Raw genomic sequence first — 16,975 nt, forward strand, 5'->3', positions numbered from 1 at the left:
AGCAAAAGTTGGAGTTAAGAATTTTTAAATAAAATGTGAAACAGGTACTATGACAAAACATGTTTTTAGAATATTTCACATGCATTATTCTTTCATCTGACTTCATTAATAGAGCCATGGAAGGATTTTTCGCATTTTCTTGGTTCAGTGAAAAAGCATAAATGTAGCGTTTAATTTTTTTTTATGTAATCGTTAACTCCTCAGCCCCAGTAATTTTCATAGTTTTTTTTTCTGTTAATTCTGTTTTCACCTGTTGCTGTATGTCATGCTAATATAATGTAATTGTTAAAGTACTTTTCAAGAAAATTCCTAATTTTGCAAGGAGTGATTTATTACTGATATTTAGACCTAAACTAATTATCGAGGCCCTCCAGATAAAAAAATACTTGAGATGGCTCATTATACACATCACCTTCGTTGCTTGTAACCTAAAATTTTTAATTCGAAAAATTTTTTCTCGCCTCAAACACTGGAATCGGCCTCACCGGTAGGTACTGCCGGACTGTTTCTTCACTGCAGAACGCGTACTATCGGGCTCAATATGGACTGCAACGCACAAGGTATGATAGGAGCCGTAGTTCTCGAGGCAGTGCGAACCCAATGGTGCTAGAAATTGTCAGACTTAGCTGTCGATGCAAACAGCAAAGTACAGTCGCGATGAAGAAAAGATTAGCACGGGTGACGTGCCACCGGAGCTGCAGAAAGCATCTATTGGCGCTGCGGTAACGAATACACAGACAACAAAAGTGCCAGGGGAGTTCGCGAAGCACGGAGCTGCGCCATCCGCGCGGTGCGATTTTCATCGCTCCGATGACGGTCGCTCCGGGGGTCCATTGTGCCATTTGTTTTCCCGCCCCGACTGTGCACTGAATGTGTGTGCAAGTCGTGCAATATTTGTGCAACTCCACACATTCGCCAACTAGCCCTTTTTTTTTTTTCAAAGGTATCGCCGGTGGTCGCTGTTAGGGTCAAGGACGTTTCGCGTGGAATGTCCCTAGCATAGCGCTAACGCTGCCTGCGCTATACGCCTACGCGCATGCGCGGGTCGCGCCTCGTGGGGGAGGCTGTACGGTAGTAGCGGTAATGTGCAACGTTCCAGTTACTAGGGTTTCGTAAAGGACGACAAAAAAAATAAGGCGTCGTCCTTGCAAGTTGCGCTTGCACACTGCAAGTTAGTGGCTCCCAGTAATACACTGCGAATGACCCACTTGGGGATAGTTTGGGGAGCGCTTCTCTATTTTTGTCAATGCCAGCCGCATCGCTCGATCGTTTCGCAGCTGGAAGCCTTTCCGACGCCCTTAATCGCCATTCATCTGAATCTGCATGTGGCCGTTTTCGGCTGCTTCAGTTCATCCGTGTTCCATCGTAGGGTGCCATCAAGAGTGGTGCGAAGGCTAGTCGGCAGGGGACAGCAGGAAAGGAGCGTTGGAAGGAGTCCTTATCAGTCGGGTCTGTGGTATCTGGCTGGTACTGAGAAAAAAAAGTTGAGAAGGTGCCCTTCCAATCGCATTTACTCAGGAAGGCACCCCTTGGTTCGTATAGAAATCTAACTTGGATACAGCGTTACAGGAAGCAAATCGGGGCTACGCTATTGAGTCTGGCTAGAGAGAGCAGCGAATTCCCCTAACTGCCGCCATAAGTGGCCTCGTCCAACTAAGGGAGAAATGTGCAGCCCGGGGGAGCTCTTTTCGCCTCGCTGATGCTGAAAGAGGAAGAAAACAAATATCGCGGCTCGGACAGTTCTTGCCTGAAGTGGGTGAAAGCCGCGTGCAGACCCTTTTGACAGTAGATAAGCACGTGGAGTGGCATGCCGAAGTACTTCTCCCCAAGTCGGGCGGCTCGTGTTTATCGTTGCCGATAACGGGTCTCCTCTATGTACGCGCGCGCCTCGCTTCTCTGCTAAGCCGGCCGTAGTGAAGAGCCGCGACCCTTCTCCAGCGGCGCAGCCGGTCGAGCGTGAACTTTGCACTCTTCCGCGTTCATCCGTTGCTGTGCAGCGACGCATGGTCCGCCCTCGCTTCCCCTGCGCAGTCTCCTCGCCGATCGCAGCGCGGCTGTGATTAGTGGAGGGCTGCCGCAGAACAATGGTCGACACTTGCCGTTTACTGGGAAACAGTTCCGTCGGGCACTGCTTTCTTTTTGGGTTCGGTGGCAACTTTCCATCTGCACCCTGTTACAAAATTTTCGGCCTAGTGGTTCGAGCATCCGCCTCGTATGCGGAGGTGCGAGGTTGGATTCTAAGTGACGCCGTGTAGCCACCGGTTTCCAATGGGCACAAGAGTACCGCTGGCTCCTCTGGGGCGATATGCGTGCAAAATGGGTGTTTGATCCCACCTCGCATGGACAAAATCCGCCTTGTGTCACGGTGCTCTTTACCCAAAGCTGCCCTTGCGCCATTGAAACGAAATCACAATATTTTCAGGAGGCAGTCCCTGCACTATCTATAGACAGTTTATAGACTGCCTGTGGACGGCTTGTATGGTTCTATCCCAGCTCTGAGAACGATCATGGACGCGCGCGACTTGTGCTTATGGCAGGTTAGCAGTGATGCTGTTGGAGGGGGGCCTGTTGTGTGTGTCGGAGGCGTTTTCGGTCGATGTGTCGCGTGCACCCGCCAGCGAAGAGGTAAAAAGGTCTTCGGTCAACTGTTCGACGCAGCAGAAGCTTTTGCTTTGTTGTACTGCAGCTGTTGTGTTGTCCTAAGGCTATTGACTTTTAATCGTAAGTGAACACTTTCTGTTAGTACCGCACTTCAGATTCGAGGCCCTATATCTTCGTAGCCCTCGAGGTGTGAAGAAAACGAGCGAAAAGCCGGAGGGAGCCCAAAGTTGCAGTTGCTTGTTGTGCACGCAAGAAGCGCATATGCGCTGTCGTTTGGACTGTTTTTTTTTTCTCTATTTGCCTATTTACTATTGTGCGGGTTGTTCACCTTTCTTGGCTTTTACGACATCAGAACCGCGTTAGATTGCCCCCCCCCCCCCCCCCCCCGAGTTAGATCTGCGCTATATCTTGCACTGTTAATTTATTTCAAAACATAAGCAAAGGGGCCTGCCTTCTTTGGAGGCTTAGTCTCTGAATTTATAGTGCGTGTCGTACACGCCTTGAAAGCATGAAATAGTGCTTATCACGGATGCATGCCGCTTATGAGTTTCCATATCGATCCCGCAAGCCATTCGGAAAGAAAGCAGAAAAATGGGCGCTTGAGGACGATGCGCAGGAGAAGAAGGGCAAGCTGAAGAAGTCGTGGGAAATAATCGGCGTTTCGAGGGCGAACGTTTCGTAAATTTCACCACGCCGCCCGTTTTGCATGGGGCTGAATAACAGTTCCTCAGAGCAGCCTAAAAAAATGTGGGTAGGTAGGGCCATCAAACTCATGTTACTTGTGTCGAATCACTAGTGTATAGAATGACGCCCCTGCATTGTTTCAGGTGAATGCGCTAATATAAACGCCGGCGCGAGGCAGCATTGAGATATCTCGTTATTTAGGCTCGGGCTTCCCGCTTCCAGCCCCACCTCCGACTTTCACGAAAAGCTGTTGACATTTTCTCTTTCCTTCAGGCTCTTCTCCGCGCCAGCGATGCCGCCAAAAATGAGCGTTAGTCGTTTCGCTTGTAGTTTGCAAAGCACGTGCTAGCTGAATGGGTCACTTTCCGGAGAGCTGGCCCAACGGTCAACTTCGTACGTCGCGCGGGCGCAGGAAGTGGCGAAACTCGCAAAAGCGAGCCTTGCGCGAACATTTTTTTTTTTCGACCTTTTCGCGTGTCCCGGAACTAAGTCGTACCGCGATGCCACGAAGTGTGCGTTGGCACGTGAGCGAGTTACATTACGGATCGTGCCTTTTTCACACGAATAACGGTATTTACACTCAAACGAAGACAAACGCCGAGTCTTTCAGAAGGTTTCTCACTGTTTTACTATGCCGTTTTCCTCGTTTCAGGGGTTCAGTAGCTCCTGAGCCGTTGAGAGCTTGTTGAAAGAAGTGTGGCGATAATCGCTGACTGGGGCGTGACCTCTTCCAAAGCGCTGACACGCGTCGCGCGCGACGGACCGGACTTCGGCTCGGTACGCCCGCTCGCCGGTATCAGCGCATGCGCAACTGCCGGTTCCATGGCACGGAGCGCGCATGTCGGGAGAGCGGCGGAGCGCCACAGTTATGCGGGAGCGCTCACGTGCGCTCAGACCGTTCCACGGTTCCCTGCTGTTCAGATTTGTGCGGCCCACCGCGCTGTTCGAGCGGCCACCGGGCTAGTCGACGCACGGTTCGATTTGGGCGACTTGTCGCTAGAAGCTCATTCATAGGCCAATGTTTCAGTTACTGCCTCCTCCCCTTCTCATTAGTGCGCCAAGTTTGAAAAAAAAAGTGAGAGGCCCTGCGCCACCCGCACATGCTCACGCCTGTGGTCCGCCCCTTTTAGACCCTGCACGTGCGTGTGAGCTCTGTCGGACAGATGAGCAGCGCGAACGACTACCGACTCTCCAGTCATTTTGCTTCATCTCAAATTAATAGTGTTATATGCGTTCAGAAGTCGGCTTAACTAATACGAATGACCGACGTACCTCGTTACAGCTGCAATCTTGCAAGAGTTAGACCACGGTTGTTTGATACGCGTGCAGTGTGTTTCTCCAGCCCTGCAGTGTGCCGTAGCAACCGTACTTACGAGGAAAGATAAAAGAGCTCCACTTCGACGCCGTGTTCTTTCACTCGATAGCTAGTCTATCCAGAACGATAATAGTCTGCATACTTTGATGAAAAGCAGGCTTCCCAGCCAGCCCCCTTTGGCTCAGCTCCGTCGGCTCCACTTGGTCCACCCATCTCGGACAGATCGCGACTTTCTACTGAACCTCCCGTCTTCCGCACTACCCCCCCTCCCCCCACCCCCCGGGGACAAATTCGAGAAGCGCACCTGGCGCCCAAAACCGCCTCGTCTCTTGGCGACTGCTTTACATGACGTAGCAGGGAGCACGCGCTTGGCACCAACCCGCCAACGGTCGTCTGGCCCGCAGCTGCGGTGACGTAGGGAGTCTCTGAGTCAACCTTCCTTTGCGAGCAAGCGCGAGTGCAGCTGCTGGTCGCGGGACGAGGCAGCAGCGCCTCTGTTCGCGAGCCACGATCGCGACGAGAAGCCGCGACGCTGGTCTCGTTGCGAGGCCTCACTCGAATTCCTCCCGATCGCACCTGCATGTCATCTGATGCCGATACCTCTCAGTTTACGCGTATTTGCGGAGACCATTTTTGTGTAGTCTTCCCCTTTCGTCCCCCTGCCGCTCGAAGGATTGCTTACATTCAAATCGTGTTCTCTTGACGCGAAACCTTTGGGACATATCAAAACTCACCTGAGCGGTAATTTAGTCAGCAATCGCCGGGAAGAAAACGTTGGAATGACGATGTTCGTATGGCCGGCGTAGCCGAGACAAAAGCATGCGAACTCTGTTACACGTGATTTTTGTTTGTCCTGGTCGTTGTGTTAACTGTTTCCTCTTATAGGGTATACTTTGTAAATAATAACAATGGACTATTTTTATGTACATATATATGTAATTTCGCGTAAAAAAAAACGAAATGTCTTTCTCGCGGTGCTCGAACGTGTCGTGATGTTGTGTGTGAGTATATTTGCTGTGTTATCGCTAGGAATAAAAATATATATGACAACGTTTCAAAGTGACGTGTCTGTTTTCCGCCTGCACCCGAATGATAGACCATCGCCAGAGTAAACAGCACGTCGGTGTCCTGGCATGGCGTAAGAGAAAACTCCCGCGTTTCCTCCTCGTCACTTTTTTGCACCGGAGAAGGGAATATCCGAGAGCTTTTTGCTTTGGTTTGTTTTTTCCCCAAACGGTACGTGCTTAGCGTGCGCTGGGATCGTGCACGTGTATACGTCGTGCAACGCGGGAACGAGGCAGTTCGCAACGGGAATTAATACGGGCGCTATGCGGTCTCGGTGGGAGCGGTGACGTTCCACCACCCCACAACGCGGCGTTGACGTGTCGACGGCTGCCCTTGTATGGTAGGAGGGTTATATCTGAAGGAGATGGGATTGCTGCCAGCAGCTGTAACGGTAGAGAACACGAGACGCTGCGTGCAGAATCAGTTGTTGCCGCCCCTGCAGGCACCGCACGTCCGCCGAAACAAAAGGACTGGTCGCTGATTATCTCCGTTGACCCTCTCGCGTCATGTTCCGAGCAAGTGAAATGCTCGATGTTGCTCGCTTAGCGCCAAAAACACTGCGGCGAAATTTAATCAGAACCTTTTGGAAGGCGAGTTCGTGGACTGATGAAAGGTAAAAGCAGCGCAACTAGATAACAGACGAAAAAAAAAAAAAAACGACGACGCGCTGCGTCCCGTGCAAACTGATGTTTCCTTTTGGCGATAGTCGAGTTGTTGCCCCGCATCGTACCTTTGGAGACTGTGGAGGTAGCCAAGCATGGAGTAAGAACCCCCCCCCCTCCCACAAAAAAATAAATAAAAAATAGATCGCTTCCTCAAAAGTTGTCAGTTTCAGGTGATAAGCCTGCAAATTATATACCGTGAAACACTATACCTGAACGAACGTCACTTGAACGAACTTTTCAACGAACTTTTCCGAGATTCCCCATTGAAGCCCTATAGTGTATCAAGTGAAAATGTGTTTCAATCGGAAAAATTTCCGAGAGAATTGTTTCTTCTTGGGCTAGTTGGTATTCCATCTTTGCTGGTTCTGGCAACGCACAATGGCGAAGACTGACAGCAAGGTCGACGGACGGACTTTTAGTTCACCGAACATTTTCGGAAGTGTTAGAATGACATCATCTCGAAATACGTATGCAGCAATTTTCGTCCGCGAAGCATTTCGCACTCTGCTGTCCTGAGCTTCACAGCCCCATAATTTTATTTGCAAAACTTCGGGACTCAGTGCCTGCCTTAGTTTGGTGTGGCTGCGTAGCTCGCTGTGTAGTTCGAGCAGTAGCCTCAGTCTCGGGAAGAAGTCGAGGGAGAACCCGTTTTCAAAGAAAAAGACGCGAAAGTTACAGCTAGAGAGGCACTAATGCATCACGGGCCTCTAGCATTTGCCTCCATCGAAATGCGACCATCGCGGCCGTAATCGAACGCGCGTCTTTCGGGTGAGCAGTCGAGAGCCATAAACACTGAGCCACCGGGGCGGCTCAATAGTGAATGCAAAAGTTTACTGCGTTTTATCACAAGTGCAAGATATGCAATACATGCGTGGAACATATCAGTATTTGCGCATGCCTTTATGAACCATTGAATGCCTGAAATTTACTTCGGTTCATCGAAATGAGCGGCTGAGTGCTCATTAAAATTCAGCGAATTTTGGTTGAGCGAACATTTCCTTAAGGTCCCATGAAGTTCGTTCAAGTGGCATTGTACAAATTGTACTTCACAAATGACATTCGTTTATTCTAAGAGCACAGAAGAACGGACAAAGAAGCCCACGCTGCGAGAACTGATGACCGACTTACCGGCTTCATTGCGGCAGTGCAAAACAGGCGAAATGTAGACTTGCAGATTACTACGAAAAACATGCGAAGAAGAAAAGCATGGAAGACCTAAACGAATATGAGCAAAATTATCAAACCGATCCCCCACGCTAAACCCATTCAGCTAAACCTTCAAGATACTGCAGCTGTTTCTTGTTAACCGCTACTGCCCATCGGCCGGTGCAGCTTTTGTCGCATTCTCGAGTTAACAGCTCGATTTAACGCCCTTCCTAAAAAAACAACGTTTTCAAGGACTAAAGCAGCCGCGGCGCGGTGAGGTACGTGCGTTCGTCCTCTTGCATTGCGTGAGCTGTGCTCACACAATGCGCTGGTGCTAAAAATAAGGTATTATCGCATTTATATCTCCCACTCTCCGGTTCCTCATGCGCTATAGAAGGCGACTGGAAAGCGGCCGCATTCAAGGCGCAAACGCAATCTGTATCGAATCTTTAGCAAATATCGCCGCGTTTGCAAGGAACGCGCGGGGGTTGTGCCTCTGGCGTGCTGTCTGTCACGGGTCGTACAGCAATGAAACAAGTTACAGCTTATAAACAGTGCAGTCTTGCAACGCGCCTTCGCAGTGTACTGGTGCAGCCGCTTTGCGAACCGATGCACACGGTTCAGAGGTAAATCGAGGGTGGTCGAAGCGACGCTTGCTTACGTATAAACTTTGCGGGCCTGTGGCAGTCTGTCAGCCACAGATGGTAAAACAGAAAACGGTGCAGTGCCGAATCAAGACCATGCACGAAGAGTCGAGTGAACGCGTTTGTCTTGTGCGGCGACCGTAGAGGCTCGACGAAGTCAGAGGCGCAGCGAGAGGCCAACCGCTTTCAGTGCGAAGCTGAAGCCGAGCAGCTTAGCGGAAATAAAAAAAAGAAAATATGCGCTGAGGGCGCGAGAAGGACCAGCATTCTTATCCCAAATGTTGAACGCAGAGGGCACTCTCTCATGCGGCCGCCTGAAAAAGTCCCCAGTGCTTATCAAAAATTGTTACTGCTATATACTTTTAGAAGTCAAGTCGGGCGTTTCGAATCTGCCCGCTGCACTCAGCATTTAATATCAGGTTCATAAGCCTGCTTGCTAAGCTAAAGAACAGGGAAATAAAAGGACCAATCGCCGACCAAAAACACGGCACACTCGTATGTCATTTTTTGTTTTCATTGCGTTTCTCACAACATCAAGACAGTTGACTTAAGTGGCCTCAGTGAATTTTGTCGCAGGAGCTCGAGACCCCTTAAAAAACGCAAGAGGTGTATAGCTCACGCTGTGAAAACGCGACTTTTTCCATTCAAGTGCTGCGGGCCTCAAGGCTTAGCGGTGCCAGCTAGGAGCTGTTCCGAATTCCTGATAATAGTCTTCATTATCTTTCCCAGATAGGGATCTGTTTTTTATGTGAACATGCATGCGTAGGCCCTCTGCCAGGTTTGAGGTCAGTGTGCACACGTGCATGATGCTGTTCCCCTTGAGACATTTGCTACCACGCTAGTTTGGTGACCATAGAAGCCCTGTCTACATGAACCCGACAGGACCGGGCAGCGTCGGGCTAGGTGACTCGCCTCTGACTCGCCCCGATTGGTGTCTACATGAACTCTGTTCAAGCGCATAAATATCGCAGCGGCGCCTAGCGTCGAGGTTCGCAGTTATCGTGCAAGTTTCCGGTTCCTGTTTTTGGCCCGCGGGTTCCCGCAGCGCGCTCATGTGGTCATACCACTTCCAAGCCGACGGTGCAGCTCCACATCTCTCTTGCTCCAACCGTTCCTGTCACACAAGACAGAATTGTGCTGCAATGTCGTATCATTCCGTATGGGTGTCGAAATTCGGTTGAGGGAATGTTTATACTCACGGCAGTGAATCGCTTCTTCAAATTCTTCCAGCACTTCCGCAACTGCTGCCACGTCCAGTGGTAGCCGAGATTGGCCATTTCGGCCTGCAGATCTTTGAACACATCTTGGTTGTGCTGCCGTCTGCTGTCCAGCGCCTCGCTCACTTTTTTTTTCTCATTTATTAGCCCCAGAAGACATTCATTCCACTTCCCGGTCGGTCCAAGAAGCTCGGGTGGAAACAGCGCGGGGACCGACGGCGGCTGCCATTTTGGTCGACTGATCACATGACCGAAATCTTTCCCAGAGTTCCCTGTTACCCGACTCCCTGACCAGACAGCGTATACATGGTTTTTGGAAAGGCGGGTCAGGCGAGTTAACCTACCCCCTGCAGGCGAGTTAACTCGACTCGCTCTGCCGCTTATTTTACTCGACCCAACAGCGTCTACATGAACCCGGCAACTGGTTTTTTACCCGACAAGCAAACTCTACTCGACTCTATCGGGTTCATGTAGACAGGGCTAGAGTGTTACGCTTTTCCTTTCTGCACGGTTGTTTGTTAACCTACACATGTGTCACAGACCAGCGGGACGTGGCCCATTGGGAGAGAGCAGATGAGAGTGCTCGCGTAGAGCAGTAACAGGGTCGCATTGCGGGGGACCCTTCAAAGTCTCTCTCGGAGTTCGCGACCATCGGCAAACGAAACCAACACTGGATTTCCAGGGAAGCGTGGCGATTTCAAGGACGGTGGTGCGGATGCGCTGTTTTGAAACTCGAGCGTGCAGGCCTGGCCGACTCGGCGACGGCTGCCACGGAAGACGTCTTTTGCGCTCCATCCGCGGCTCTCCGACGCGCTCCGGGAGAGCTTTGCGGGTTACTGCGTCCCCTCTGCCCCGTCGTCACCGAGTGGAGAAACAAGGAGAAAGCGCCTTGATGATGGGAAGCAAACTGTGTGCTGGTCGCCGGCCTCGTCCGGAATGCGGGAAGCTGAGGACAGTCGGGAGAAGACAGGCAGCAAAAGAGGTCGGGTGGCGTGTCCGCGGGCGTTGAGGGATGAATTACCGCGCCGAGGCACGCGTTCCATCGTATAGGCCCCACCGCCTTCGAGCCATCGCCGCATCGACAGCCACCCGAACCGGAGTCGTCACCTTGGCCCCCGTACGTGAACTGCCCGCCAGAATAATAATAATTGATTTTTGGGGAAAGGAAATGGCACAGTGTCTGTCTCTTATATCGTTGGACACCTGAACCGCGCCGTAAGGTAAGGGATACAGGAGGGAGTGAAAGAAGAAAAGAAGAGAGAGGTGCCGTAGTGGAGGGCTCCGGAATAATTTCGACCACCTGGGGATCTTTAACGTGCACACGGGCGCCTTAGCGTTTTGCCTCCATAAAAACGCAGCCGCCGCGGTCGGGTTTGAACTTTTCCATTTCTTGTCTATGTAATGTTGTGGTATCCCTACATCTAATACCTTGTACGTACGCCTCTGTTGTTCTTGTCCTAGCTGGACGGATTAACCTTTGTATTGCGTGTCTCCTGCTTGTCGCGTTTCGTGTTTTGTATCGTGTCTGCTACTCCCCCTGTTCGTTTTTACCTTTTTGTGTGGTTTACTGCAAAGTAAAGACTTTGTTTTAAATCTTCAACCCACTGAGTTCCTTCTCGATGACCGACGCACCGACACACGTGTACCGCGCATGCGCTGACCGACCTTAATAAATAAATGTTGTCCAACACTCGCTTTTAGGCCACAGGGATGCGTAAAGCGGCGGCTAGCGCCAGGCAGCCGTTCGACGAGCGGTAGCGGTGACAATATGTCGCTTCGTTTTCTAAACAGTTGGAATTCGGCGCCCCGTTCGTGTCCTCCGTGTCTTCTTTCGGTCTCGTTTTCGTAGCGCAGTTTTTACTTGTGCATAGGTACTGTGCACTCACGTCACGATAGCGTCACTGCCAGATGCGTTCTGTACACAGCCGGTCGGCGAAAGGCCGCTTGTCGTCTCGTCTTCGGTCACCGTCTGAACGCGCGTAAGCTGAGTGATAAAGGGAGGCTCGCCGCGAAGCGAAAGATGGACACCCGGCTCAAACGAACGCCGATGACAGGAGACGTGGCATGGTCCCCTCGCGTGCTTGCCGGCAGTTTCTGTGGGCTCCGTTGTTAGCTTATTGCGAGCGACAGCCTCCCGCTATTGCTTCAGCTCGCCCAGGAGAAAATTCAGTTGCCGTCGCGCGCTTAATAAACGACTTCTTAGCACGACTTCCTTATTCAACGTGAGCCAATGTGCTTTCGCGCTCTTAAGCGTCCCTCGTGCCGACTTTTTATGCCCTGAACACTACCGAAGGGGTGTCTAGTGATTCGAGCACAGGTGGAGAGGGAAATAAAGAGGGAGAAAAAGAAAGCGGCAGGCAGCCTGTTTTTACACATCGTTTTATACAAAGGGGATGGTTGCTTGCTCAATTTATGACACAGACCTGAAACAAGCAATGCACACGCTCTGCCAGTGAGCTCGTTGCCATTGCCATTGTTCTTGGAGCTGAGTGGCCAGCTCTGGGCTGACTCGGGGTGTGAGGGCACAGGTTTCCCCTTTTCTTCCAGCCTTCGTGTAGTGCTGCCGACTTTTCATTTTTCTGCGTCTAGGACTTTAGTAAACATGCTAATGATTCTTTCTAAACATCCCGGTGAAATTTTCGAAACGATAAAGAAGAAATGTTCCGATCACCACTGACAAAAACAATAGAAAAGTTAGTCGGATAAGTGCGACGCCACGAGAAAGAAGTTTGTTGGGGTGTCCAAGCGGCACGGGCGTCAGAACAAAAATGTAGAGGTGCCCGAATTAACAGGTTCCGAAGGTGAAATTGAGGGTAGCCTCGAAAAGTGTGCACAGTACAGAGCAGAACGGTGCCACTGCAGGGTGTACGACAAAAATGAGCCAAACGAGCTCGAAGGCAGGCAGGATGATGGGCAAACGCGCAACAGGACAATCCTCAGAAGTATGAGGCGCATAACCCAGAAACAGCTAAACGTCCGCCGGACGATTGGTCGATTGCGTGGGGTTAGTGCGCAGCTGCGACGTGAACGAGGTTTTTGTTCGTAAACCCGGAGAGAATTTTCTTTTAATACACCGCTACTATACTACTACAAATGGGTATGGGAAACCTAAGGAGTTGGTTGTTGATCCCGAGGTGCACGCGGGAGGCTCGCAGCAAATTGAAGAGCGCGCCGTGGCCGGAGCGAAAAGAAATGAAAGGCCCTAATCTTGAGTTAGCAGTGCTAACTGTATCTGATATAAAAGAAGATAGAGTTGTTTCAAAGCCTAAAGAAAGGAACTGCATCGCGTATCAGAGAGTCGATTCTGATCAGGCGACGCGTGCTTATTGGTCAAAGAACAAATCCCCCAAAAATGCCAGGAAATTATCTTCCAAGAGCGAAAGTGGCGGCAAGCCCACAAAAAAAAAAAAAAGGCGCGACGTGCAAAAGTATGCGGAGTCGGGTTGTCTTAAGACAAGCGCAGTTAGCCCGAGAGTGAGCCGTCCTGCTAGAAACAGACCATCCGCTTCTCGGAAGAGGAGAATAAAAGTAGCAGCAAAGAAACTATTTTTGCAGGAAAGCTCAAGCACGCGATTCCTGGAAAATGTGCGGGGACGATCCCCAGGCGAAAAAGACGCCGTCGAAAGTATAGGGCCGGGCGCGAGAGGCGTCACTACAGACAGACACTCGCGCGAGAGCCAAGAGCGAAATGTTACGGCCACCGACGAGGAGCCGAGCAGCGGTGAAACCGATTTTTATTTCGCGTGCCTGCCGCGCCGAGCAGGCCGGCGCTTAAACATAAACATCCGGTGGCTGCGGTAAAGAGAGGTTCATGGCGGCGCCGGAATCGGACCCTCTACAGGGCTCCCTCCCGTAGACGTAAAGATCGCTGCTGTCGAGCTGATGCCCAAGACACGTGGTTACTCACGGGGCACGCTATGGCGGGGACGAAGAATCGGGCGGCAGACGAGCTGGGAGTGAAATGCACACACACGAGTTGACCATGCATACGCAGGTTTCACGCGGTCGATTTCAACCACGTTTTCGCGGCCGTTTACAAACACAGCGAAGGTCTTTTCTTCGCGCTGTAGCACTTTGAACGGGTCGTCGTACGGTGCAGTGAAGGCGGGCCGGATGCCTTCGCGGCGCACGAAAACATGAGTCAAGGAAGGTAAGTCTTGCTTACGAAAACGTCGTAAGTGGAGGGCTCTCGGCTTGGAGTAGGTCGCACGCGTTCAAAGAGCGACCGAAGTTGCTCGACGTAGGCAGGAGGCGAGAGGTTGGGGGCTGCAGGTGGGGCGAAGAATTTGCCGTGCTGGCGTAGAGTCGTCCCGTAGACCATTTCGGCAGCTGTGCACCCTAGGTCCTCCTCTTTTACTGCCGAAGGAATAACCAGCAGAACTAGCGGAAGTTCGTTGACCCATGAAGTTCGAGCGTCGCGGGCTATAAGGGCGGCCTTCAACTGATGGTGAAGCCTTTCAACCATTCCATTCGCTGGCGGATGGTACGCAGTTGTGTGCATATAGCGGATGCCGAGGATGCTTGTTAGCGCCTTGAACAGATCACTTTCAAATTGTTGCCGCTGTTACCACGTTGAGACAGCTGGAACGATAGATCCAACCGGCCACGAAAACGGATGCGACGATGGACGCCCTTATATCACATACTGGAAACACCTCAAGCCAGCGTGTGCAACGGTCAACGCAGGGGAGGATGTAGCGTTTGCCACGTGACGAAGGTAACGGGCCGACAATGTCGATGTGTACGTGGTCAAAGCGTGAGATCAGGCGGGCGGAAGGGCCGAAGTGGCGACCTGGTATGGCGGGCTGGCTTTGCACGTTGGCAGCGCTGACACTCTCGAACTCAACGGCGGACGTCAGCGTTGATGCCGGGACATACAAAGCGGGAGGTGATGAGGCTCTGGGCGGCACGAACACAGGGATGGCTCGAGTCGTGCAGCTTGTCAAAGACTTGACGACGGTGCGAGGACGACACAAAAGGACGGGCACAGCCGGTTTACATGTCGCAGGCGACCGCGCTGGAGGAGAATGGTAGTGGCACTTCAGAAAACGACAGAGATGTGGACCCCGCACGTAGGTCACGCAGCTCGCTGTCGTTATGTTGTGCCTTTGTGATTACCTCGAAGTCAACAGCACCAGAAGAAAGCGCATCGACACGTGATAGTGCATCGGCAGCCGCATTGACGGGTCCTTCGATATACCTGAGGTCAGCCGTGAATTCGGAGATAAAATGCAGGTGCTCAATTTAGTGGCGACTGTGCGTGCTGTGGTTGCAACGGAAAGCGAATATCAGTGGCTTGTGGTCCGTCCGTAAGCACGTGGAACACCGTACCTTCGAGAAGATGGCGAAAGTGCCGAATGCCAAGGGACAGCCAGGCGCTCACGGTCGAATATGCTGTACAGAGTTTCTGCCGGTTTCAACTTCTGCGAAAAGAAGCCGAGTGGGTACCTCACATTCTGCTGTAAATGTTGCAGAACTGCACTAACGGCATGAGAGGAGGCGTCAGTGATCAGCCTCATGGGCGCATCGGTTATGGGGTGCACAAGGAGGGTGGCGTGCGCCAAGGAATTCTTGGCCTCTTGGAAGGCGGCGTCTGTTTCGGGTGTCCACTTCAAGGACGCACATGAGGCCTTTGGAGACTTCAGCATGTCGGCGAAAGGAAGAATAATGCGGGCTATATTAGGCAGGAAGCGACGGTGAAAGTTCAGGACCTCGAGAAATTTACGGAGCTTGCGAAGCGATGCTGGGAGCGGAAAATTGCGCAAGGCTTGAACTTTCCTGTCTAGTGGCTGGATTGCCGCAGGGGTGACAAGATGCCCGAGAAATTCGACGCCGGCAACACCAAACACACATTTTGCTGTGTTGATGGCCAGGCCATGCTCCTGGAGTCGTGAAAACAGCAACCGCAGATGATCAGCGTGCTGCTCGGGTGAAGAGCCGGCTACCAGCAGGTCATCAAGATAGGTGACGACGAAGTGGAGGCCACGGGTGACTTCACTGATGAAGCGTTGAAAAGTTCGGCCGGCATTCCGTAACCCGAAAGGCATGCGGACGTACTCGAAAAGGCCGAAAGGGTGGTGATAGCTGTCTTCAGTATGTCTGCTGGTTCAACAGGAATTTGATGATATGCGTCGACTAGGTCAATCTTGCTAGATATGGTACTTCCAGCAAAAGTGTCAGCAAAGTGGGGAAGCGGGTACCGGTAGGGGATGGTGCGGGCGTTCAGCGTACGGTAGTCTCCACAAGGTCGCCAGTCTCCAGGGTCACACTTGGGCACCATGTGCAGTGCAGATGGCCAGCTGCTTGACGAAGGGCGGATGATGCCTAACTGCAGCATGTGGTCAAATTTTCTGCGACCTGTGGCGAGCGGCCTCCAGCAAGGCGTCGTGGCTTACAGGGCACAGGAAGTCCCGTGGTGACGATATGGTGTGTCACAGTGTGTCGCACTGGGAATTCCAGGTTGCTGGGTTTGGTAAGTTCCGGAAATTCAGAGAGGATCAAGGCAAACGCTGATGTTGGCGAATACGGAGCTGCTTGCGTTGGGCCGGACACAGGTGCGACGATACCTTGTACGTGCAGGCTATAGTCGAACAGTCTACAAGTTGACGGGAGCGGAGATTCACGTTAAACCGGAGTGGGTAAGAAAGTCCGCACCTAGAGTGGCGAAGCGCACGTCGGCGACGACAAAAACCCACCGAAATGTGCGGCGCAGGTCCAAGTCAATGGTGAGCGAGCGCTGGCCAAAAGTTTCGATTGTGGATGTATTCACAGCCTGCAAATGCGCAGTCGTCGGGCAACGCTGTTGGTCGAGGCGAGAGGCAGGAATGACGCTCACCTCGGCACCAGTGTCCACTAGAAAGCGATGTCCTGCGATCCTGCCTGTGACGTAGAAGAGGCGGCTTGACGTAGCTGTTGAGTCACGCGCCGCCATTAGTGACTCGCTGAAGTGTTTCCCTGCCAGTGACAGGGCTGCCGACATTTGGCAGCGTTGTTACCTAACATTGTGTGATACAAGGCCAGCGCCTCTTTTACTTTGAGATGCCTGGCACGTCGGCCGCGCCTCTATTGTACTCCCTGGGCCACTGCGCTTTTCCGGCTTTCCGCAAGGTGGCGCTAGCTTCTGACACTATGGTCTGCCGACTTCATCATAGAAAGGCACTGCGCTAAGCCAAGTTTTGAGGATAAAATGAGAAAATACATGAAGTAAAGCAAAAATCACACTGTTTATTTAGTCAGTAATGCAAGCGCGCCTAAAAGCTTTAATACTTTGTTCGACAGCGGCTTGTTTTGGTGTTTTGAAACTGCATTTTTGTCGGTGACGTCGAATGTATGGTTGGAAAAGAGCGGCTTGATGAATTTTTTACGTATGAGGTGTACAAAAGCCTTCCTGAGGTTATCACTGCAGCTCTCACATTTCAATACAGGCAAGCCTGTGATCACATTCACGCTTTGATCCAAGCATTGCTCAAGATGTCTCAAGAGAGCTTTTCGATCTGCTAAGATTATCTCCACGCATTTCTTGAGGCCATAAATAACTCTGATGAGTTCTTGTGTCGGGTATATAGTATAGGCTACCTCTGTCTTGGTGGGAAATCAACCCATCCATAGGAGCATTTCCTTTTGGTTTTCGAACTAGGG

The sequence above is a fragment of the Amblyomma americanum genome, chromosome 1 (genome assembly GCF_052857255.1).
Source record: "Amblyomma americanum isolate KBUSLIRL-KWMA chromosome 1, ASM5285725v1, whole genome shotgun sequence".
Classification (NCBI taxonomy): Eukaryota; Metazoa; Arthropoda; class Arachnida; order Ixodida; family Ixodidae; genus Amblyomma; species Amblyomma americanum.